The 24556-nt window shown below is 40.3% G+C and overlaps 1 protein-coding gene across 1 annotated transcript in view; it reads right to left on the reverse strand.

Annotated features, from left to right (window-relative positions):
* slit3 (slit homolog 3 (Drosophila)) overlaps positions 1-24556 on the reverse strand; it is a 261454-nt gene that overhangs the window by 204957 nt on the left and 31941 nt on the right. The window lies entirely within an intron of this gene.

The raw sequence follows: 24556 nt of genomic DNA on the forward strand, positions 1-24556 counted from the left end.
TGATGCGGCAAAGGGTCGGTTCATCAGTCTGTAACCCTCATTGTATTAAACAGAACATGTACCTGAATAAAGGGAAAAATGCCTCTAGATGGGAAGTGTAACTTAGGCACTAGACCATCAAGGTGGAAACTCTTAAATGTACCATTAATAACCATTCTCAACTCTGTTCTTTACTTTACTTTACTTTACTTTTTCTTTACTTTTTTACTATGCACCCTGGATTTTGAATTAAAATTAAATTTAAATTTTGATTAAAACAATGATATAACCTTTGTACTTGAAGTTAAGAATAACATTATTATATGTAATATCATGAACCCAATTCAATTTTGCTTGATTAAAGATCCACCATACTGTCGCCATACATTTGATCAAAGTTAATCAAACTTTTGTTTTTGCTTTTTATTGCTAACGCTGTGTACTTCTATGTTGGGTCCAATACATCTCACCGCAACATTTCACTAATCTGATCTTCCAGTGATTGGCCAATGCAGATATTTTGTTACGTGTCACATGTGATATCTGAGACACTGCTGACAAGATTTTCACGAACATTTGGAAAATGTAAATCGACATGTTTAACCGTTGTGTTCCAGCATTCTCAAACATGCAGTGATTACCCAATGGAGTTGGTGGAGTTACAGTTCAAAACAAAAAGACCTCTAATAGCATTTGGCCCGCAGGATGTTATAAAAGATTACAAAAGATTTTCTGATAGCTGTGTGAAGTTAACCCCCACATCTGAAACCATACATACTGTACTGTATGAGCCCACTGATTGAGGATTGATTACCATAATCTTAAATATCCTGTTTCTTTTTTTTAATTTATTTCAATAATATAAGTGGACTGCCTGCTCTCCTAGGAAAAAGAAGTCCATGCAGAGAAATATTTCAATATAACTTTTAATATGGTTAAACACTTTAAAATAAAATCCTACCTACAGTAGGCCAGGGTTTCGCCATTAACCCCAGAGTCTGGTTTATTACTCAATCAGCTGCATGCATATGCTAATACTGGTCCCTGTAAATGAGCTTACCAGACGTGCTCTGTTAGAGGGGGGCTAAGAGGCTCCTGCTGTGCTGTTAATGTACTGGTCAGCCACAGGGAAAAGTGCTCATTTCTCTCTAACGGTTTTAAATGACTTGAAGAAATGACAAATTAATCCGATGACAGGATCAAACCAGAGTGAAAACTTATAGAAGGGGTTTGTCTTGCTTTAGATACGCATAAGATGGCACTTGCACGGATGCAACGCGGACACACAGATACACAAACATGCATCCGCAAACACACAAAGAAGGCATGGACGCACACTTGAATACATACACAGGCAGACACGTACGCAAGAGCATACATACACGTACACAGTGACCACAAACACTGCTCTGTCAGGCACCACAGAAATGAGAGAGGTCATCTGATGAAAGACTGGGGGATAATTGATGATATTTCTGTGCTGGAGCCTCTTCAACCATAAAACAGATTTCACATCTGTTATGTCGATGTGCTTGGACAGTTGACTTGAGATTTGGGAGCATGGTCTAGCCTCTACAAGAGGTGGTGGCGAAGGGAAGCCACAACTCACTTGATAATGCCACTGTGATACAGGATGGAGCTGCTTCATGAACAACCAGTTGGTGACTTGTTATCGGACAGTATGGAAATAACCTGGAGTATAGAGGACCGTTTTCTGTCTTATAACTTTTAGCATTCATGTGAAACTGAATGTCCATAAAAACAGGAGTGCATATCAACTGTGCTTCTTGTTTCAAAAATATCAAATTTCATTGCTGAAGAGTCTTGTTGAAAAGAGTCATAATATATCTTTTTTTTTTCTCCTGTATAATATCTACTTGGCTTCGGTGCTGCAAAGACAGCAACTTCAGCACATGTCTACTAATCCACTTCTCAAGAAGGAAGAGGACAGAGGCAGACAAAAAGAAAGTGGGAAATAAAAAAGATAAAAGTGGAGGAAGACACAAAAGCCTTGCCCTTTACAGTTAATACTGAGGGCTCAGAGAGAGGTACAGCCAGTAAGACAGGCAGAAAGATAGAGAAAAAGAGAGAGAGAGAGAGAGAAAAAAAAAAGCTTTCTAGGATGGGAGTTCAACTTCTATCCAATAGCTTTTTTTTCTGCATATCTTGATGCATCAACTTTGACGAGCTGCTCAGAAACAGTAAAAGTGAATAAAAGCCCTGTGTTGTGCTCATTAGACAACAATTCAAAACTACCATTGGACTTTAAGTCAGTTTATCGTCACATGTACTATACACCTTCCAATCATGTATGTCCAAGACCTGCCTCTCGTAATAAGCGGTCTATAGAAACATTTGGCACTCGTCCAGTCTGCCTACAACAACGCTGCGCTCTGCCCTTGCTGCTACACTGCTGCCTGCTTCAAAAACCTCCCCAGCCTCCTCCTGTATTAGCATTCAGTTGTATGTAAATTTCAAATGTTTCTTTTTATTATGTTCATCAAATGTTGTGAATCTCAGGATCTGCTGGGGATTTGCTCAGAGCTTGCTCAGATTTATTTTCCAGAGCATCACATGAGCAGAGCCTGACTGCCAATCTAAAAAGCATATTGTTGCAATAAACGGTTAAAAACCCGATGCGAGTGTCCTGACTGAACTGTCCGTCGTGGTTATATGGTGAAACCATGTTATACGGTATACCACAAGAAGCAAAGAAACAAAGATAGGGTGTAGCGTTTCAGCATTTTTCAAAACTTGTGCCAAATTTGCTTGACGTTGAGAGAGTGAGAAACAATCAACCGCATTCGGTAGAGAACAGAGGGACACACAGCGAGAGAGAGAAAGACAGACGAGTGAGAAGAACAGAGACGGAGAGAGAACGACAGAAAACAGACAGAGGGCTATTCTCTTGCGGTCTACTACGGCACATAGGTTAATTCTATTATTGCAGGTCTGCAGAGTGGAAAAAGTAAGAATGAAGCTTTAGATTGAAAACAAATGTCAAAAGAAATGAGTTTCTGGCTGTCCGTGGAGAATGGATGAGGGGAGAGAGAGGACAGAATAAACTATTCCACTGAGGAAGAGAGACATCCAGAGTGTAAAGCATGTGAGGTAGAGGCTGAGGAAAGCAGATCTGGATGATACGCATCTGAAAAGTCAGGCTCATTGCATCTTTATATCTTCCAACAAACTGCAGGAAACGTTTATATATTATGCTGAACAAATTGATAAAGAAAAGCATTGCCATTAGGTATGTTTAGCTAGAGCATTGTCAAGCTGATATGTTGCTTTAGGGAACCAAATGTAAAACTATTATGTGTTTGATGGGTATAGACTAGTAAATTAGCAAATGGGTATAGATGAGTAGAAGCCAAACAGAAATGTATCCATAGAAAATAATGTAAATGAAAACAGCATACATCATAAAGGAGGAATTATGCATGAGGAAAAAAAAGTATTTCCACTTGGAACATGGATAGTTTTTAAGGAGATGAAGAAAAAAACTTGGGACAAAAAAATTGTGGTGATAGAGTTCAAGGAAGTGGAGGGAATAGGGGATCTAGGGGAAGATAATGATGGGGAGAAAAGGAGGTAAAAAAAAGAGGTCTGAATGTAGGCCATCAGGCGTGTTTCAGGGTTCAGAAATTATGCAATGACCCTCATCTCTACAAACAGAGCTGTCGGTGCAGTTAAGTCAATTAGGGTGTACACGTACGTGCACGTGCATGTTAAAGGTAAACAACCTGATAGGTCTGGAAAAGCACTTAGACAAAATAGCAGAACAGCAACAACTTACTGCAGCCTTGACCCATCGCACACACATATGCTTGTGTTTCTCACCCCTGTCAGGTACACATGCAGACACCACTTATCGGCCTTTTGGGTCAGCACTGAAAGCAAGGCATCATGGGAGTCATATGTTACCTTCCTGGCATCTGCTCTGCCGCCTGCTCTTGACCTTTAACCCCACAAACTATGACCAATTTTCAGGAACACCTTAGCCTGTGGTGTTCTGTCAGGTCGAGTCAAGGCAGAAGCGTCTCCGTACGTCGAAGCACAGCGTCAGTGAAACCTTTTTTGCCGAGTTATACAGAAGGACACTGAAAAGTATGTGAAGTAGTGACAAGGTCATTGTTCTGAGCTTTCCCTCAGTGAACTGGGAGTGAATTAAATCAGACAGAATCATCTCACACAGAAATCCACTAAAAAAAAAAGAATCCAAGGCTACTCGCTGAAAAGGTCAAACCCCAAGTCTAGACAGAACTTTACACTGAGAGAAAATGACAGCACACCTGCACTGACCCATTTACGGTTGACCTACCCCTTTAAAAGAACTGTCTCTTAAAAAAAAAGATAACACCAACCCCAAATATAAGTCTACCTGTTTAGGAACCTCTAGAAAAGTATTTTAAGACAGTAAATCATAGTTTTAGTAAAGAAAACAGCGGGAAATGATTGGGTGAGTGCTCTTGTATACTATACAATTAGTGGTGGAATCTGATTCTTTAATAATACACAACTACAGCTACAGAAGAAACACAAAACAGGTGTTCAGACAAAAGAGAAAAGCAAAGTTTTCTCTTATTATAAATAAATTCATAAGCAATCTTTGAAACCTAAAATTTCATGTGGAAATGCTGTTTTTGTTTTTGTTTCTTTACAAAATATGCACCATCCTCATCTTCGAGTTTTCTCTGGGGAGTAAACAAACCAAAAAAAAGCAGCTACTGTACCAAAAGTTGACTGCATTGCTATGGCAACTGTTCCCGCTGAGGTTGTCAGAGTTGTGATTAGGAAAATTAGACTGAAGGCTAATTATGGGATGTATTTAAAGCTGTGTTAATGAGTGGCTGTACTAACTAACTTATTTGGAGGTGACACACACACACACACACATACACACACTCACAGTGCAGAGTGAACAGGAAGCCTGTACTTGTCTTTGCATGGCTGCTGTTCACTCACCCATTGACAACAGCAGGGAACTCCCTCAGCACTACAGTCAGGTGTGTGTGTGTGTGTGTGTGTATGTGTGTGCATGTATGCCAGGATATATATTCAAATGAAAACCTCTCTGTATGTTCTGTGTCTATATCTGCATACCTACAAGCCTCTTGCTTCCGCTTGTGTGCATGTATGTGTGTGTGTGTATGTGTGTGCGGGTGGGGTGGGTATGTGTGTGTGTGTTTCCAGGTATAGGGCCCTTACACCCAGTTCAGTTTTCACTCAACAGATTTCATTAATGTGGCTCCTCAAGGAGGCTTTCATCTCACAGCCTTTTCCGGAAAGGTAGAATGGTCTATTTACCAGCGGAGCAGCGCCAAGAAGCTGAAGCTGCTATTATTACTACATCTACCTCCAGTATTAGAACAGTGATTAATAGAGGCTCTGTATGTGTATAGGGTGTCTGCAGCGTATGTGTATGTGTCGGTGTGTGTGTGTGTGGTGGAAGTGACTTAGAGTAGTACAAAGAGAAGGAAACACTTTAGAGAGAAAGAGGGATTATTGGAGAGGAAGAGAGACGTTCTTTTTATTAGCCATTGGGTATTTTAAACCTCAAAGTGAAGCATTTAGTGCCGAGGCTTACTCTGTATAAATCCAAGAGATACTGCAGTTATATCAGCACTTCAAACACAAAGCGTGATTAACAGTACAGCTCAAGGTTAGGGCCACTAATGGTCAAATTCAGAATCACAAAAAAGAACAGAAACATGACAACAGTGCACAAACAAAAGCATGGTTTAATAAAAATAAAAATGATGTTTAATTGATTGTGTAATATCTGTGTTTTAGACTGCATTTGCTCAGAGGATACATAAAGAGAGACGGTATTTGTGGTGACTGGTATTTTCTGTCTATGAGACACTTTAGGAAATTATGAAAACACACTCCAATTTGTGAATTCAGACACTCCTCACTGTGTTTATTATCATCACTAACGGTCTCTCTGTACAAGTGAACGGCACTTAGAAGTGAGAGTCATACTGTTTACAGTTAGGAGCTCGTTAGTGGAGAGAGAAGTGGTGGCAATATTTTGGTAACTGACACACATGAGTATGTTCTTCACACCTCCGATCTCAATTTGTATCACACACACACAGAGAAACGGAAGATTACGAACAAGACGAGCGCTCATAAAAGCTCGTTTGACAGGACCGCGCTGCCGTCGGACACAGAGCATCAACCTCTTGAACCGGACAGGCAGACAATGGCCCGGAAGGAACTTCAATTATCCCAAAAATCCACAGAGGAGACAAGTGAGAGGATTGTATCTATCGGAGGCTGGATTGTGGTAGAAGTGCTGAAAAAAAAAAAGACCCCTCAGAGATGTCACCGTTATCCTCTTGTTTAAATAGACTGAAGAGAAAATACAGAATGGCAAAACAATATGTATGTGTCATATTTCTCAAATCCAGACACATCTTTGTGAAAGAAACGAGTCTCTCGCAGGACAAATACCCCATGACAAATATGTCTATTCAAACCACATGTTTTTGTGAGTGTGAGAGTGTTTCCAACATGCTCTATATCTTCTGAAATGTCAGGACAACATGGTTTAAGAGGTGACCCACGCCTCTCCAGGATGTCGGCCCCTGGCAACACACGTTCGTGGAGACAAAAAGCAGAGGAGAGACAGGAGAGGAAAAACAGGAGAAGAGGAAGAAGAAGAAGAGCAGGATGTGATTTATGCCGGTGTTGATTGTTGACTTACTCTCACTACCTTTTCACTCTCGTTTCTCTTTTTTCCTCCCTTGCATTCTGCCGTTTATCTTTCTGTCTTCTTTCTTCCCTTGTCTCTCATTGTCTGCTGCTCTCATTTTTGGCTTTCTTCTACACTCGCACACAAAAACATTCCCCTGTAAATTAAGTTTGTCAGCACGCACAGACAAACTTCCACTCAACCCGAAATGTAAATGGAAAAGAGGAAGGTTGCAGACAGTTTAAAAGGACTCTAATAAACCTAAATCATCATTCTTTTCTTCTTCTGTCTTACTGAAACTAAGAATCATCTGCATAAAACAAATGAAGTCTGGCCAAATACCCATCTCTATATCAAATGACCTGAAACTGAACGTCTACTTCAGCTCATCTTGACCTGATATACAGTATATATGGCACATATTAGGACCAAAATCAATAAAACACTCCACACTGCATATTTAAGTCCAAATTTTAATTTTATAACTCTCTTATTGGTTAAACCTCAGTGCTAATTTATCATATATACAGTTTATGATATCTAACATCAGTTTAAACTAGCTGAAGAGTTAGCATCATCAGCTAAAAATCATTTCTTATCTTAAGACAAAAACACAACCAAAAAGAAAAAAAACAACAAATGTGATCATCATGATGAAGAAAATTACTGATGATGATGATGTCGATGACTGCTGTGCTGAAACACGCTGTTGCGTCTTCTAAATAGGGTACTTAGACACTCCAATTGACTCCAGAAGATGTTTCTGGCCAACCCGAGGCCTGTAATTATACACACTGATATGTTTTAGATGATGAGAGTAGAACTCAAACACACACACACACACACAACATACCGTACACACACTGACACACACACAGACTCACACACATATAATGTCTGCCACTCTAGACTTGGCAACGTTTTCAAAGGAAGCGGGCATCAGGGCCCCAAAGTGTGCATCTGTGAGTGTGTGTGTGTGTGTTTGTGAATGCGTATGTCTGTTCAAAGCTTTATTCCCGTCATTTAAAATATAATCCGTATACGTGTGTGGTAGGTCCAGTGTTCCAGGAAGGAGTGTGAGTGTGTGTATGTGTGTGTGTGTGTTAACGAGACAGTGCTAATTAAAATCAGAACAGCTTCAGAGGACGGCTATGTTCGCCATCCATGACATTACTGCATGTCATCAGACACACACATAAAATGTTCAATACGAGCAAAAGCGAGCACACACACACGCACACACACGCACACACACACACACACACACACACAAACAACACAAAGCCACACAAAATATGATATACACAGATGTATACCCGTGTACACATTCACACACAAATCTGTGGCATCTCTGTGGTCTCTTGAGGCCAGCGATGTTACATTCCTCCCGCCTCTCTGCTTCCCACAATCCTTTGTGTTTGCGAGGTTGTGACGTCAGCGACGCCTCTCGATTTTCTGTCCTTCTCTGATCGTCTGATTGTTGGCGTCCATAATTCCAACAACAATGACAAACTGTGCTGAGCATTGCTCTGATTTGACTTTTTCAAGGTCAGGTCAATGTCAACGAAGCAGTGATGTGAGCCCGGATTAGACAAGATAGTTTATTCAAACCTAATTCTGCGTTTATGTTGCGTTTCAAATGTCATTCGTGGCTTTGAAAACAGCAGTCGACAAAACAATCTCACCTCATAGTCTATTTAATAACCGCTGCTCCTGAGCTTTCGATCATATGATATTCATCAGCAGATAGAGTCTGCCCAGTTGTCATGGAAATGGAGGTGTTTAAATGGCAAAATCAATTTAAGATGAGAAATTTCAGCAAGAATATAAAGTGCCAAGAAAGAAAATGGATAATCGGACATCTCCAATGCTGAAACAACTGGCAAATAGACTTCTCAACTGCATTTATGTCTTTTTTGAGACAGAGACAGAAGAAAGGGGTGATATAGTATTGCTGCACCTTGAGAATATTAAAGCATCAGCTTTTGGCACATTCAAAATCATTTCAACTAATGAATTTAAACTCAGTCATGAGGGGGTTTTGTGGTCAAATGGTGTAATACTCATAGCTATTCAGCTGTTTGGATCCAGCTGGGAACCTGTCACATATTCTAACTGTTGCATTCAACTATGACTTATGAAGCATGGTGTTATTCTAGGCAGAGCACTAAAGTTCTGAATATACTGGCTGATTGGCATCAACTGTTTCTAATATGCTTCACAATCTTTGGCTGATTCAGAGCTCTGTGTGTGTTCATTAGGTATGTCCTTCTGTTTCGGGGGGGAAGAGACAGAAAATCTAAAGAGGAAGTTCTGACTGCTGCACAATTACATTTGTTTACCCCGTTTTTGTGTTGTTTACTCATTGGAGAGAAAATTACCCCTCACACAGACATAATACACACAGAAATGCGCACACATAAAGTTTATTCCCTACAACGGTGCCTGTACACCTTTTATAAAACAATACGACCACATGCGCTGCAGATCCCGGGCGATTTGTGCCCATATGTTCCTGCATCTATGTTTTTTTGTGTGTTTGGGTGCGCATGTGCGTGTGTGCGCATTCGTTCATCTTAATAACACTACAAAGACGGTCTAATGAAAGCCACATGTCTGTGTGAGTCAGACTTGATTCACTCACAGCAAATATGGAAGAAATGCCAAATATGCCAGAGAGAGGGCAAAGAATGAGAGGGGGAGTGAAAAAGAAAGTGAGGGTCACCAAACCCAAGATTTACAATACTTCATCAAATGCTACAAAACCCCAATTGTTGATAGCTGATCTTAAGTGCATAAGTAGCCCAATAAATCATAGTAAAACACAAGACTGCTCCAACTCTTATTTGATGCTTTAAGCGTTGGACATTTTTATTTAACAGGATTATTTAATAGCTTTGGCATGAGTCTACTTTTTGAAGTATGCTACCCGACTTTGTGGAGTGATTTCACTGACTATGAATGTATGTGCAATCTGCCAGAGCAACTGACACACATGTCAGATCTGTCTCTGGCTGGCACAAAGCATTGTAGTGCAAGAAACACTGTCCAACGCACACACACGTACATATATGCGTGACAGCTGATCAGTGAGCACCTTGTCAGAGAGGTGGCATAAATGTGTTTATATGCATTTATGTGTGTGTGTGTGCGTGCGTGCGTGCGTACGTGTGTGTGTAGACATGTTCATGCTCTCGTCAGCCAACAGCTCCTCGGCAGTGTGTCCAACACCTTGTAAAGAACAGACGAGCTGTCTGTTCAGAGAGAGACAGACAGATTTTTTTTTTTTTTTTTTTTTCAAATTGTCTTTGCTTCTCAAACGGAGTCATAAAACTGTGACATGACTTACAGTTTGATCACTAACAGTTGTGGTAATGGGTTTCATTCATGCCATTTCCCGCCTACTATCACCCTTACGTCATGTATCTTGATGAAGACGTGTAACCGATACTTTTTACTATCTATAAGAAAGAAAAGAATAAATAATCATGAACCTTGTAATTCTAAAAGAGACAAATAGAAAATCCATAATGACAAAATAGAGAAGACTACCAGTTACCCTGTAATGGTCATATCTATTTATGGTAAGTAAATGGCACAAATTTATTGTCCAAATGACTTAGTGGTGCTAAAACATTACACACACCACCTTTAAGTGCTATTAAATCCCTTTGGTTGGACAAATCTGGTGTAAATTAGCCCGTTAATGCACGCACTGAACTGGAAGAGCTGAAACAGTTGCAGCAGGGCAGCGGAGACGCAGCCAAGGAGCGGCCAGTGACATCATCTCTTAAGTGACCACATGAAAGTGGCCACCAAGCAGTGGGTGGTGTGGACTTCAGTAGCGCTCGGCACCACTTGACGCCTGAGGCCGTTTATTTAGCTTGGTCTCTCACTGATACTAACTGGTGCCGGCATTTATTTGCTCTCCCTCTCTTTGGTACTTGATCTTCCTCTCTCTCTTGTTGTCTGTGTCTTGCTCGCTCGCTCTGTCATTTCCTCCATGGCCCACTACAGCATGCGTCCCTCCCAGACATTCTCCGTCTCAGCAACATGATTATTTGTTCTGGTCTGTGTGTTTCTAGCTATTACACGCTCTCTTTCTGTGTCCCTTTTTGTGTCAGCCTGTCTCTCTGTATTTGGTTCTTTTTAGCCGAGGCTCTCGTCTCGCTATGTCCAACTTTTTCTATCAGCGTGTTTACTGTGTACTCGCTTCAGAAACCGGATTTTTGTCGGCTTACTAACCCGATTACTGTAATTGGGGTAGGGGTTTGGTGAAACCTGACATCACCAGTGAGATTTCTCCTAAGGAAAGCAAATTTTTTTGGCCTTACGAACAATTACCAGTGTTTCTAATTAGCTTGAAATGGACAACAAGTAACCACTGTAAGTCTAAATAAGCTGTGTTCCACAGATGCACAATTCACAATTTGTAAAATTCATACAGATTCACGTTGTAAGAAGAAAACAGCATGCTCTTACTGCAGATACTGTCTTGTTTTGAGGTCAATATGCTTCAAAGTAATTTGCTTGTTGGATCAACAAAGGGGCATCTTATTGGACCTTTTCCCTACTCCTTCCTGACGTCAGAGATCTGTCTGACAATTTTTGTAACTTTACCAAACCGACATTCTGACAAGCAGGCCGACTTTACGCAGTGATAGAGAGCAATCAGGGTTTTAACTTTTCCCTCAGGATCTTTTTTTTTTTTTCATTGGTCAAGTATTTCAGTCACATTTTGCGTGTACAACCAAAACCAAGAATGCCTTCGAAGAGAGACTGTATAAAAGTGTTTGCTCTTATCCCAATTTTTATGATTCATTGCATCGGGACTACAAAGAAAAGGCACAGAGATCGGGGGAGACAGTGTGCTGGAGCAAGGAGGAGACTGTGAGGGTAGGCTTTTCGCCCCGCCTTCAAGTATGGCAATTCAGCAAAGTTATAAACACTTTTGCCTTTAAACGCGGTCGGACGACACGTCATACAAACTGCTTTCTTTCAAGCGTACTGAGCATCTTACTGTGCCGTGAGTTCAAATGATCCAAAAAAAAAAAAAAAAAGGCAGTGTCTCACTAAAACCCTGAAGATATGCACGTCACCAATCACTGACCTGCTGCTTGGACAACGTGGGTTCACTTTCATCTTCTCCTTTTCTTTGTCTCACTCCATTTCATCCTCTCTCCTCCTTCCTTGCATATTTCTTGCCCCGTCTCTTTATTTCTGTTGTGATCATTTTTCCTCTTTCTCACTCCCTCAGTATGTGTCTCTGCATACATCTCCACAGTTTATTTCTCTTTTGTCAGTGTTGGTAACTGCAGCCGGCTGTTTATTGATGTTCAGTGGTGCAGACAAACTTTTCCACACATCAAACATCCCTCTGCCATCATCATCATCTCCTGCTGGCTCTTGAAATTTGTTTTTCTTTCTCTCCCTCACTGATTTGGTCTCATTTTGTTTCTTGTTTCTTACGACTACCTATAGGCCAATTATTGTAGCCAGAACACAGAATACTCCTTATCCTGATTGGCTGCAGGGGTTGTGTTATTTACTCATTTGTATATGTGTGTGTGTGAGTCTTATTTCCATATTTCAGAGCTTTAACACAGATGCCTCGTTACCTTTCTGAATTATTATGCATAAAGATTCTCTTCATTTTTGCTGTTACTAGGCTACAGCCTCTACCAATTAATGGGGCAGTAAATAAGTATTTACAGTATTTCAAGCTTGACAAAGTTAGTGCCAACATAAGGTTTCTATTTAATCCAAAACATAATGAACATAAATATAATGAACAATCTGGTATGTGGTCTTGGTATAAACAGAATAATCGACTTTGGGCTGAAAATAAAACCCTCTGTGGAGTCAAAAACCCTCTCCCAGATGGGATTTTATTTCTGTCACATATTTGTTCTTTGTTTTACTCATTCATCTCTGCACCATGTACAGTATCTTAGACACCAGTGACTGTATTTTGGCAAAACTTGGATGCATGATGCATCTCACCACAGCGGTGTAGCATTCCCAAAATTATACAAATTACCCCAAGGGAGATGCCATAATTATAGCTAAAAACAAGCTGACAGATTTGTTTATAGCAAAAGCCTTGGAGCACAGGTTTCAGAGGAGAGTTTTAGTTTCACACTGTGTGAATGCAACATTAAGAGACTTCACTGCTGCTCAAAGCAATCAGTTTTGTGAGAAATGTCTCTATTCGCAAAAGATTATGTAACACCGGAGCAATTTTGCAGCGGCGGTACAAAAGTGAAGTAATCTGCAGATAATCTAGGATAGCTATGGTAGATATGCAGCAATGATTATATGGAGAGCCTGTGGTAGCCTTGTAAAACAAAGCTACGAATTAGCGGGCAAGCCGCTGGAGTCTATTGTCTTCAATTGAAACAGAAACCTATCAAAGGCACGCTGAGACATACACGAGGCCGTGGGGTCATACCACAAGCTTGACGCTGCGCTTGTTAAAGTGACCAAAATTCAGGGTGACAATTTTACGGAGAACAATGTCTCTCTGAGCGCAGCGTATTTCTCTGGCTCTTGTTTCGAAATGTTTGATTTCTTTCATATCTCTCTCTTTGACTACACATTTTACTTCCGTGACTGCTGGTGCTGATTACTGTAAGTCTGAGAGTCGGTGAGTTTTCAAGTCATGTTTTTAGCTTCTTCACAGAGATGAACAGCTACCTGAAGATAGAGAGACATAGAGAAAGATAAAAAAGAGATAGAGAAAGATAGAAAGATGTTATTTATATGCAGCGAGGAAGCGTCTGACAACTGTGGAAGACACGCTGCAGTTTGGCTCCTGATGATGGTTAGAGCAGCTCACTGACACTTAGAACATGCCCATTATACACTTTAACATACTGGCAGTCAGTTCAGGATGCAAAAGCAGAACAAATACATAAATAAAGCACACACACACACACACACACACACACACACACACACACATACACAGCTCTGACAGGTTATCAAATGTCTGCATAACATTAGCCATCCCTGCTGACAAATTACTTAACCTGTCAAAGTCAAGGTTGTGTGAAAGAAAAGAAAAGAAAAGAAAAGAAAAGAAAAGAAAAGAAAAGAAAAAAAAGAACAAAACAGAGAAGAAGCAGGTAGAGGATTGTTTCCATGGTTTCATATTTCTTTGTTTAAACACAAAAATGCACATTCCTGCTCGGTTTGTTTAGCGGACGCCAGCACAAACACAACAGCTAATACTACGTTATGTCTCTCTCTTTATCTCTTATACATACACAGCGCGCAGTGACGTCCGCACGCGCATTTTCAGCCGTGAGAAGAATTCTCAACCCAAACAAGATAAACCCTCATGTTTGTAACTTGATTTGAACAACATACACAAACTGTCATGGCTCTTTTTTTAGATCTTTAATTATCTTTCTCAACCTAAAACGAACTGTCCGCCACTTGCTCCGACTCAGTTATCTTTTTCATTCAGTTTCCTAACAAAAATGTGCCTTTTTTTTCCATCGTGGTATGCCTTTATTTGGGTAGGTACACACACACACACAGTTATAAACAACTATTCAGATGCAACACAACTGATATGAGTCTGGATTCAACTGTGACCTAGAAAGGTTTGTGCCTGAAATAACAAAGTAAATGTTTTTTTGCAATGTAAATGAAAAACTAACAAACGCAGAGCTATTTTAAAGTTCAAAGCGCTGTGTTTAAGTTCAACAGGTGGAGCCCCAACCGTTACATAATAACATCTGAATACGTCTGAAAGTCATGTTTGTGTGTATGCATGCGTGCGTCTTTGTGTGTGTGTTTTCTGTGTAAGATAGCGAGAGAGGGGAAAAAGAGAGAGAAACAAACAGGGACACTGCATATACTGTTAGTGTGTCCTCAAGTGTACGAGCGCGTGTTTGTGAGTGATGTATAAATATATCTCTACAGGTTTTAAGTGGCTTTGCGGTGCTCTGTATTTAGAGGAAGCCTGGTTAAATCTCCTCTCACCCATTCATGTGGCTGACTCTCTCTCTCTCTCTCTCTCTCTTTCTGCTTCTGCTGAGTCTTTCATTTCCTCTATCTTCATTCTCCTCTCTCCTGTCCCACCTTCAGACTGTTCCTGACTTCGTCTCTATCTTCGTCTCCCTGGCTCTATCACACGCTCGACAGTTTGTATATCCGAATCTCTGTCACCTTTCTTTTCTGTCTTTCTAAAGGCTCTGCAATCCGCTGATAATATATTATTTGTTAGACTCTCTTGTATAGTTGTTGCATGTTTCTTATGCGTGTATCTTTTTGGGGAATCGGTCACTTTCAAGAGATTTGTTTCTTTTTTGCAATGACTATGAAACTATGTACAGATGGGTAACAAATTAAAGGAAAAACCAACACAAAGTGTTTTAGTAATGTGTTGGGCCACCACAAGCCTTCAGAACAGCTTCAGTGCTCCTTTGCCAACATTCATCAAGCCTTTGAACTTTTTTAACGACGTTAGTGGAGAGTGCTGTCTAACACGATAGTCCCAAATCTCCCATAGGTTTAATTGGTCGGTTGCAAAGCCCATAGCATACATACATATACATACTGTATGAGTTACATGATTTTATCAAACCAGTCAGCAATCCCTCGTTGCCTGTATGGAAACATCTGAATATGTTATGTTTCTCTACTCCTTTACATATGTTTTTCCTTCTACTTGTGACCTGTCTGTATATTCAAATTCTATATAATCTAATACTAGAAGCTGCATATGGTGTATTGCAACAGTAATCTGCATTATTCATTACAACACCGCTCTATGAGGTTAAAAGCTGGAATGTATACCCTAAACAAACTGTAAATATAATAACTGTCAAATTTATTTCCATAGTTTGGAATAGTAACCATGAAAATCAGGGAAATTGGTAGGCTATGTCATACATTTGTGGTATTGTTAATGGAAATGTTTCTTTAAAATAAAGACATTTTCCATTTCCCCCCACTGCTTACATTTGCAAAGAGGATCTTTGGCTGTTCTGTCAAAGGTTTTCTCTTGCAAGGATAATCATGTTGGAAGTGATTTATCAAACGTCTTTTACTCATTCCGCTATCTGCCACTGCCATCCGAAACTTTTTGAAAATGTAAGCACCATTTGCGCTGGAAGAACAGCAGCACCCCCTTCTACTTTTATACCATAAAGCAATCCAGCAGATTTCCAGCCAAATCCGACAAGGTGGCACACAACGTTGAAGTCAGTTTAGAGTCCAGTAGGAGCTGACAATCTTCTTGATGGTGGGCTTTTTCTTTGCAGTGTTTATTCTAATGTTTCAGCCTCAATATGGACATGATTTAGTGATGTTAAAATGTTGCATGTAACAGCTTATGTTAGTTATTTTTTGCAGTTGACTCATCTACAGTGCTACATGGATGATGTAAACGCTCCCAGCTTCCAGAGTTAGGTCTTTATTGCCAGCATGTTACACCATAGTAACGTAATGACAAACAGACAAACTTTGATTCAGTCACTCTTTGCAGTTTACTGCATGACACTGCAGTTTAGAAAGTATTTATTTCCAAAAAGGTTTGTGTTTTAGGCAACATCTGAGCATGATTATATCCTCAATAAAAGCTGTGAGAGAACGTGTTCAAATGAATCAGGACAGGAAGATTTCACACCCAGCTAAAGGGGAAATACTGATGTTCCTTCATGGAGCTGCAAGCAGTGTAAAAACTCACTAATTTAAATGTATGTAGTCTTAATGCTGTTTCAGCGGGATTTACATCCCACCAAGAGACATTTAAGGACAAGATGAAAGGAAATATTCAAGCGATTACTTTCTTAACTGTGAGATCAGTTGTGAAACAGTTCCAACACTTGCGAGAGTCCGACCTTTGTGAGAAGTCGTTTGTATGACAAAAAGACGGATGAGGAGAGAGAAAGAGCGACGTTACTAGTTTGTGCTTGTTTGTATCTCTCCAGAGTGTGTGAGTCAATTTGTGTATCTGTAGTCTTTCTGTTCCTGTGTGTGTGAATGTGTGAGACACAGAGAGTGTTTGTGTGTCCCTCCATGTGTGTGAGTGTGTATGACTCTTGATTACACCAGTGCAATAATAACAGTTTGGGTTCATTTGTAACAATCAGACTTTACTTAAACAGTATAAATCACAAGTCTAACTTTTGACACACACCCTTGCACGCACGCATTCACTCGTAGGCCCAAACACAGATATTTTGACTCTCTAGACACCTAAATGTGTCTGCCCCTGTGTATGTGTGACATTAGCCAGCCAACCATGTAGTCTGTAGCCATAATAATGGTCAACAATGAAAGCAGTAGCTATGCAGACCTCCCACAAAGTCGAGATGTAGTGCACAAATGCACACACACGTGAGTTGAAACAATTCCACTGAATAAAGATAATCACATAATATGTGTGCAATATATGTGATTACTTAAAGAGGCTTATCACTCAAGGAAACAGTTTCCAGGAAATGGTCACAACATTTCAGACAACCAAGAGCAATTAGATTAGTCAAGTAAGAATTTAAAGCAAATTCTATGCATCTGCAGTCCCACTACATTGACCCTTAAAGGTCAATATAATTAGATTTTTCTGATAATGAAACATCTGATTTTAAATGTACCTCTGTATAGCTGAAATCTATCGTTGTTAAAACGACCTTAGACGGTTTTATCTGACATTTTTTGTCAAAAATGAGTTATTCACATGAAATTTTTGAGTTATTAAGATTTTATGTAGGTTTAGTTTCAAATTTTAGGGCATCATTGGTCCTAAAATTTGGCAAATGAAAAAGGTTCTATCTCAAAAATCAATCTTTAACCTGGTTCTGAAGTTCAAACTGGACCAATCAAGTTCTGCCTCTTTACTGTGTCTCCTCACTGCTCAGTGACTGTAGTTAAAGGAGCTGAAAAGATCACAAAGTGTTGCTCAGTGTCAAAGTTTTGAAACCTAAAAATTGATTATTTCATCAAAATCATTATGAATGACAGTGATACAAATACTGAGTGTGTTGAGAGTCATTTCTTTTTCTTGTTTGAACTTGGTGAGAAGCAGATTTTTGCATTTATCTACCATGCTCATATTAGCTTCACGTAAACTTTTAAATACTTTTTTGCACACAAGGAGGGCTGTGGATTTTGTCCCCAATCACTTACATTGAAAGTAGGAATGATTAGCAAGAAAAACATATTTCAATGTTCATTGTTTTGGGACAGACTTGAAAAATTGTGAACCTTTCCTTTAATGTCATAACCTGGTTGTTTTTTGACAACTAAAAGTTTACAGGTAATGCTATCGCCAGACAAGAAAATAATAACATTGGATGATTCTGTAAAACTTGTGGTTTACATCCAGTGCCAATATTTTTCAAATCTGAGAGCTTTCTGCAGTGTCTGTGCATGACAGCTATGGTATGGTTAATGTTAGGGAAAGACTGGTCATGGTTAATAAAAAGTCAACGTGAACTCTGGTCACCTGCATTAAAGTCAAGAGCACTTCATGTCCATCCACGTCACCCTTACTTAAAAGGCACATTACCCACTCCATTGACATTAAACGTTAGTAGTGAACGTAAATTGTGAAGTGCAACATTGTCCAATATGGAAGCAATTCCTGGGGATACTAGGCTGTTTCAGGACATGTCAGTCAATTCTTTAATTTCCCACTACTTTTCCAAGAGCGTAAAGTTGCATTTAAATATTTCTGAGCCACATGGGAGACCTGTAAAAATGTATCTTGTTGTGGAGACACATACACACAGGAAGGGTTTCAGCACTTTTCTGACCTCACACTGAGCTGGAAAAATGATTTATACACACTGTACGCCCGCATGTCACCTTACAGTAAATAACCTGGAAACACCGTTTCCCAGAATTCAGGAGGAGATTGAACACAGACACCCTCAGATGACATCACCATAATTCTACCGCAACAGTTGGACGGTAGGCTGGATTTCAACTCCAACAACACTTTAAGTGATTCATTTTGAAATCAGATAACCACCGTATGAAAAACGAGGTACTCATACAACATGATAAATAGCTTGGAACTAAATCAAACAGGGACACCTTTAAAATATTAGCTAAAATCACAATCTTAATGACAAAAATATAACATATCGTTCATAAGATAGTTTGGTTTTATGGAAAAAATTAACGTCAGGTGGTATTTTATTGCTATATTTTCCTCTTTGGGGAACATCCCTGACTTTCAATGTTTGCATTATTTTTTTTTTCTGTATATCCACCAATTCACTATGCTGTCCAGGAAACTATGTGAGTCTTGAAAAGATTATTTGAAAAAAGTAGTCTGGGGTTTTACTGTAAAAAAAAAAATGTAACAATGACATGAAACTGAAAGCTTTGTTGAGGAAAGAATCTGTCTTTTCTATCATCATATACACATGAATGTAATTATGGGGGACATTACATTTGTTTAGTTGTTAAACTGTTGTCAGTGATAGAGTGTAGAGTGTGTATACTACTCCATTGTGCTTTTACTACTGAAAACCACCCTGTCAACATATATGTAGACAAATACACACACGCAAGCAGGCCAGAAGCCAGTTGCCAGGTTTTTAAACATCCTTTAGGAAAAGTAAAGCATCTCAAATCAGAGCCAGATCATTAGTCTGGTCTGCAAGAAGGAAAAAAAAGAAGCAGGTCAACAATCAACAAAAGCTTCTATTCTCTTAAAGATCCTACTCACAGGGGGTATCTACTGCCCTATATTCCCCTCCAACCTCCCTTCATCTCCCATTTCTCATTCGATTCTGTCTTTTCCTCTCCCTTCTGTCTTCACCTGTCACCCTGGCTTCTTTTTTTCTCTCCTCTCCTCCCACTCCCATCCTCCCATTCCATATTATGCCTCCCCATTCATCTCCTCCTTTCCTTCAATACCTTTCTCGTTCCCTCTCCTCCTCCTCCTCCTCCTCCTCCTCCTCCAGCTTTCCAGGGAGCCGAGTCTGTTTTTGATTAGCGTTCTCATGTAAACCTAAATTGTGATTAAACAAACACTGTGTGAGTGTGTTTGGCCCCGTATCAAGTTTGCCTCTCTTAAATATATGTACAGACGCACGCACACACACACACACACACACACACACACACACAGGCAAAGCCAAAGACATGTATATAAGTAGACATATGCAAACAGATGCGAGACGTATACAAACATATAAGCAAATATGCAGACGCAAGCAGCAAACAAATTACTAAGATATGTACACACATTTAGCGTACATAAGAATACACACACGTATATACTGTAAACACAAACGCGCACTATATAAATTCATACACATACTGTATACAGTACAACACCCTAATTGCACACATTAAGACATCCTCCATCACAGTCATGTACAGCGCTCTTAAAAACACATGTGCACACAGACATACACTCATATACGTGCCTATACACATTGCCATTGTTAGAGTAAACAGGTCAAGAGGAAAGTCAGTGAGAACTTAACTATGTGTGCTAGCAGCTCCGTGGCTACTTTCCCCATCTAACTCACCTTTATTTGTGAGATTAAATTACTACCACATGCAGCCTCTGTGCTATTTCAGTGCAAACATATAAAAATTCTTTGCCATATGGGACAAAAAAAAAAAAAAAAAACCCACAGGCCCCCAGCCTCCCACGATCGTTTCATGGGTTCTGGCCCTACGGCAATCCAGCTAGCTGGCTAGCCGCTACAGTCGGCAGCTGAAAGGGAAAGGTGTTTCTGCCATGAACTTTAAGACCGCCTGACTGGTGAATTCTGCCCCGCTAAGAAATAAGCTGGCTTGTTTTATTCACACATGCACATAAGAAGACCAACCCACACACAAACTTCATAACTTTTGGACTCTCGACCGCTTTCGCAGCAAGAGAAACAAACCCAGGGCGTTCTTATTCACAAGCTTTGCAAAGTGTTTATGAATTGGTGTGTGAGACTGAATATACACACAAACACTTGCGCTACAGGATAAAACACATTAATACGGACACGCGCACAAAACAAAACTTGGACTGCCTTCAAAGCATGAGAAACAAAGTCATTTTAACAGCAGGTTGTTCAAAATAGGCAGAGTTTAGACTTAGAAACAATACAGTGTTATTCATGTGTTCCCGCTGGTAACAGAATAAGGTCAGTGAGGTGAGAAGAGAGAGTGTGTGTGTGTGTGTATCCTCAATCTTGTTTTGTGTTTTGGTCAGAACATTTGGAGTGGCCATGCAGTGACAGCACACGCTCTGTAGTCAGAGCACAGCTTTTACTCACATGTGAATATGTTAGACTTTTAGCTGGACTTTGTTTTAAATACAAGGATGCATCGCTATGTCCGCACACATGTAAATAGCAGATTAGACACGCTGTTATATAGCCAAAAAATCAACTGTCTGCAGGAGAAATTGAGCTAAAGTAATCTGGTTTCTGTCATCCCCAACGCTGATTACAGAGAGCTTTCTTGTTTACAGGATACTGAAGAAATCAGGTTACAGACAGACGATTGTAACCATGGTACTTGAGCGCATGTAAACGTACAGAGTGTCACATTATCTTCTTTTATCTTCTTTCATGTTAGAGACAATTTTTTAGAGAGTATGAAGGACTTAATGAAACTTTTAGAGTGAAACATCTCCTGGTCTCTCTAAATCTCTCAAAATATCCCAATATCATTTGCACTCTTTCTCTCTCTCTCACTCCATCTCTCTCTTCCTCTCTCACTCTCAGTATCTCTACAGTGTGTACTTATCTAAATATGTCTCGGGACAAAATCGCACTGCCGTCTGGGCTGTGGGAAACACACACACAAGCTGCTAAGATCAGCCTTATTTTAGGTTCCCTCTGTAAAAGTCTTCCCTTCCCTGAGTGAATATCAGTGTGGGCCCGGTGGTGCAGCTGCATCCTGGAGACTATGGGCCTCTTGGTGTAGCTTCATGCCAGGACACCCACTGCAATTTCAACCAACTGACATGTTTCCCCTTGTTTTAGGAAGCAGTCATGTCAAATAACATTGAGACTGAGTGTAAGTAAGATTGATAAACCTGTTGGACATGCACACACAGTGTGCTGCGGAGTATGGGCCCTGTGGTGCAGCTGCGTGTCAGGTCCTACAAGCCTTGCGGTGCAGCTGCATACCATGGTTTCTACTTCTGAGTCATGTTTAATTATTAGGAAGTTCTGTCGTGGGTGTGTGGTTTCGTATAAAGTCTGCCATGCACCAACACACACAAACATACACACACAAACACACACACACACAAATGGACCCACACACGTAGACCCGCAATTCTACATCCAGCGCCTGTGGTGTTAAATCAGCGGGAGAGGTGGCGTGAGAGAAAGAGATGTATTTATGTTTGCTTCTGTGTGTGTGTCTCAGTGTGTGTTCGTGCGTTTGAGATGTATTTGTTTCTCGCCAGTACCCAGTGGCGTGAAAAACAAACAAAGGGCCTGGAGCCTAGTGACAAGAAAACAATCTTACAAATCCTGACAGCAATACAAACATCAAAGCTGCTTTTCTGTTTGTGTGTGGGTGAGTGTAACAGAGAAAGTGCATGTGAAAAAAAAATAGAAAAGGGGAAAGAAAGTAAATGAGTGAACCAGCCAACAGAGAGATGAAAAAGAGGAGAAACATGTGAGTTCAGGCAGTTTACGTTCACCCTTCGCCCTTTTAGACCGTTCCCACCAATAGCCATTAAGGCCTATCTGTCGCAGCCAATCACTGGACACACAGAGTACACCCACTTCCTGTAACACTAACCGTAACATTCCAGCAGGTAAACTATGGCAGTCGCCTCTAAATGGACAATTAGCCAAGATTAAAGGCAACCTCCTCGTCTTTCTCCATTAACTTAATTAGGAGGAAAAGACGTCTCAAATGACCCCCTGCTCCTTTTAGCCTTCCCTCCCTCTCTCATTCCTCTCTCTCTCCATCCAGTTTCTTTCCCCCTGACTTAACCTGCTAAGTTGTATTTACAGTAGAAGCCAGGGACATTCACATTTTCACATCTGGGAGCTCCACTGAAGCATTTGAAGGTTAAGTGCCTTGCTCAAGGGTAATCTAATGGTGCTTAAGAGCATGTCTCATTAACATCCACTCATCACTCCAGGGATTTAGACTGGCAACCTTGCAGGTCAGGATTTGTTGACCATTAGACTTTCCTCCCTCTACTTATCTATCCATCTTTCTTTTACTGCTGCTTCACCCAGTTTCACTTCCCCACAGCAACATTATCCCTTTTTTCCCCCCCAGCCTTTAGTCTGCACTTTTACTTTTTCGGTGTTTATCTAATGCTGTTATCCAGACTGGCCCACAGTGAGTGAACATGTAGGGATTACGCATCATTCTCAAGGACACTTTGATAGGATAAAATCCTTCACAGCATCCCTCTGGACAGAAACTCACTTCTCTTTCCATTAAGCCTCCAAAAACCCTTTTAGGCTGAATGTTTTGCTGCTGGTATCCCTGCTGTGATGCATTTTATGGGGGTGCTGTGAGAGCATCAGGGGAGCACAGCAGCAGTGTTAAAGAATAGGAAGAAGCTGAAAGCTACAAACTAAAAAAGACGCACAGTAGTCTTCGCTACACTAGAGCATCTCATCAACCAAAACCCGGTACTTCGGTGACAGGTTCTTTTATTAGCTTTTTGTAATGTTTACACTCACTCTTTTATTGCAGACACTGATTTTTGCAATATTGCATTTGTTGTTTTACAGTAAACATGAATTTTATATGAAATACCATAGTATGTATTTTCTTACTGTTGACTCAACAAAGTGATTTAATTAAAGCAGGTACATTTTGATGCGACTGCAAATTACAAAATGATGGTAAAAGAGTAGAACAAGTATGGAAGAGTAATTACATTAGCTACAATATTAGCTAACATTAGCCACTCTAAGCTAAAGTACTGGTCATACTGGACCAAGTAAGGCTGTAGCAGCAACACCTCAGACTGTACTGAATTGAAAAAAGGTGCATTTTATGGATTATGTGTTGAACTTTTCATTTATTAGAGGAAGAATGTGTTGTTTCTTCTATTAAAAGTTACATAGTACTGCTTTTAACAGTAGAGATCAGCAAGTTGTTCTTGAAGTACAGACTGCATGACATATATCTGCATTCTCATTTGACTGACACGACAACAGTCCCATCTGTAAAACATAAGATTCTGCATCTTTACAGCAAGGTGGAGCTTTTATTTATTTCCATGTCAATAAATGTTGAAACATGTTCCAAAATCACCTCCTACATTATGTAATGCTCAGCATCTGAGGCCCCACTGGAGCTGCAGTGGTGAAGGAAAGGGGGAAATATCTGTCGTGTCTGACATTACTCCCATTTTCCATCTTCCACGCGCTCCTCTCCTCTCATGCGAGCCAATCAACTGTAACATGAGCTGCTTTAATGGGGGAGAATGATACTGCTTCATGAGTATCACTGGCAGTAAACCAGTGTTGGTTCAAATGCACAGACAGTGCACTTGGGGGCCCTGCATGCAATATACACTCGCTCACTTTCACAAGCGTTCACATATTAAACATGCACACTCACACACACACACACATAGACACACACAAACTCCCAGAGGACAATGTGAAGATAACGGGATGAGACTCAGTCTGGGTCAGTGTTATTAGACAGGAGACAAACAGCCTTCAAGTCACTTAGCAAAGTAAACCTCCCTGATACACTGTAATGTGCACTGATGCACAAAAGCCCTCCGCCCAATGGCTTGCAGCATTTTTCTCATCCGAGCCATCACAATATGTTGCTTTTCAGACCAGAAATTCATTGTGCTATAAACAAATGTATTCTACTCAAAACTCAAGCCTTGTGTGTGTAAGTGTGTGTCTGGGTGCATGTGCTGTGAGACCACAGTCTCTGCAAACAGTGGGG

Source organism: Thunnus albacares, chromosome 10 (genome assembly GCF_914725855.1).
Source record: "Thunnus albacares chromosome 10, fThuAlb1.1, whole genome shotgun sequence".
NCBI lineage: Eukaryota > Metazoa > Chordata > Actinopteri > Scombriformes > Scombridae > Thunnus > Thunnus albacares.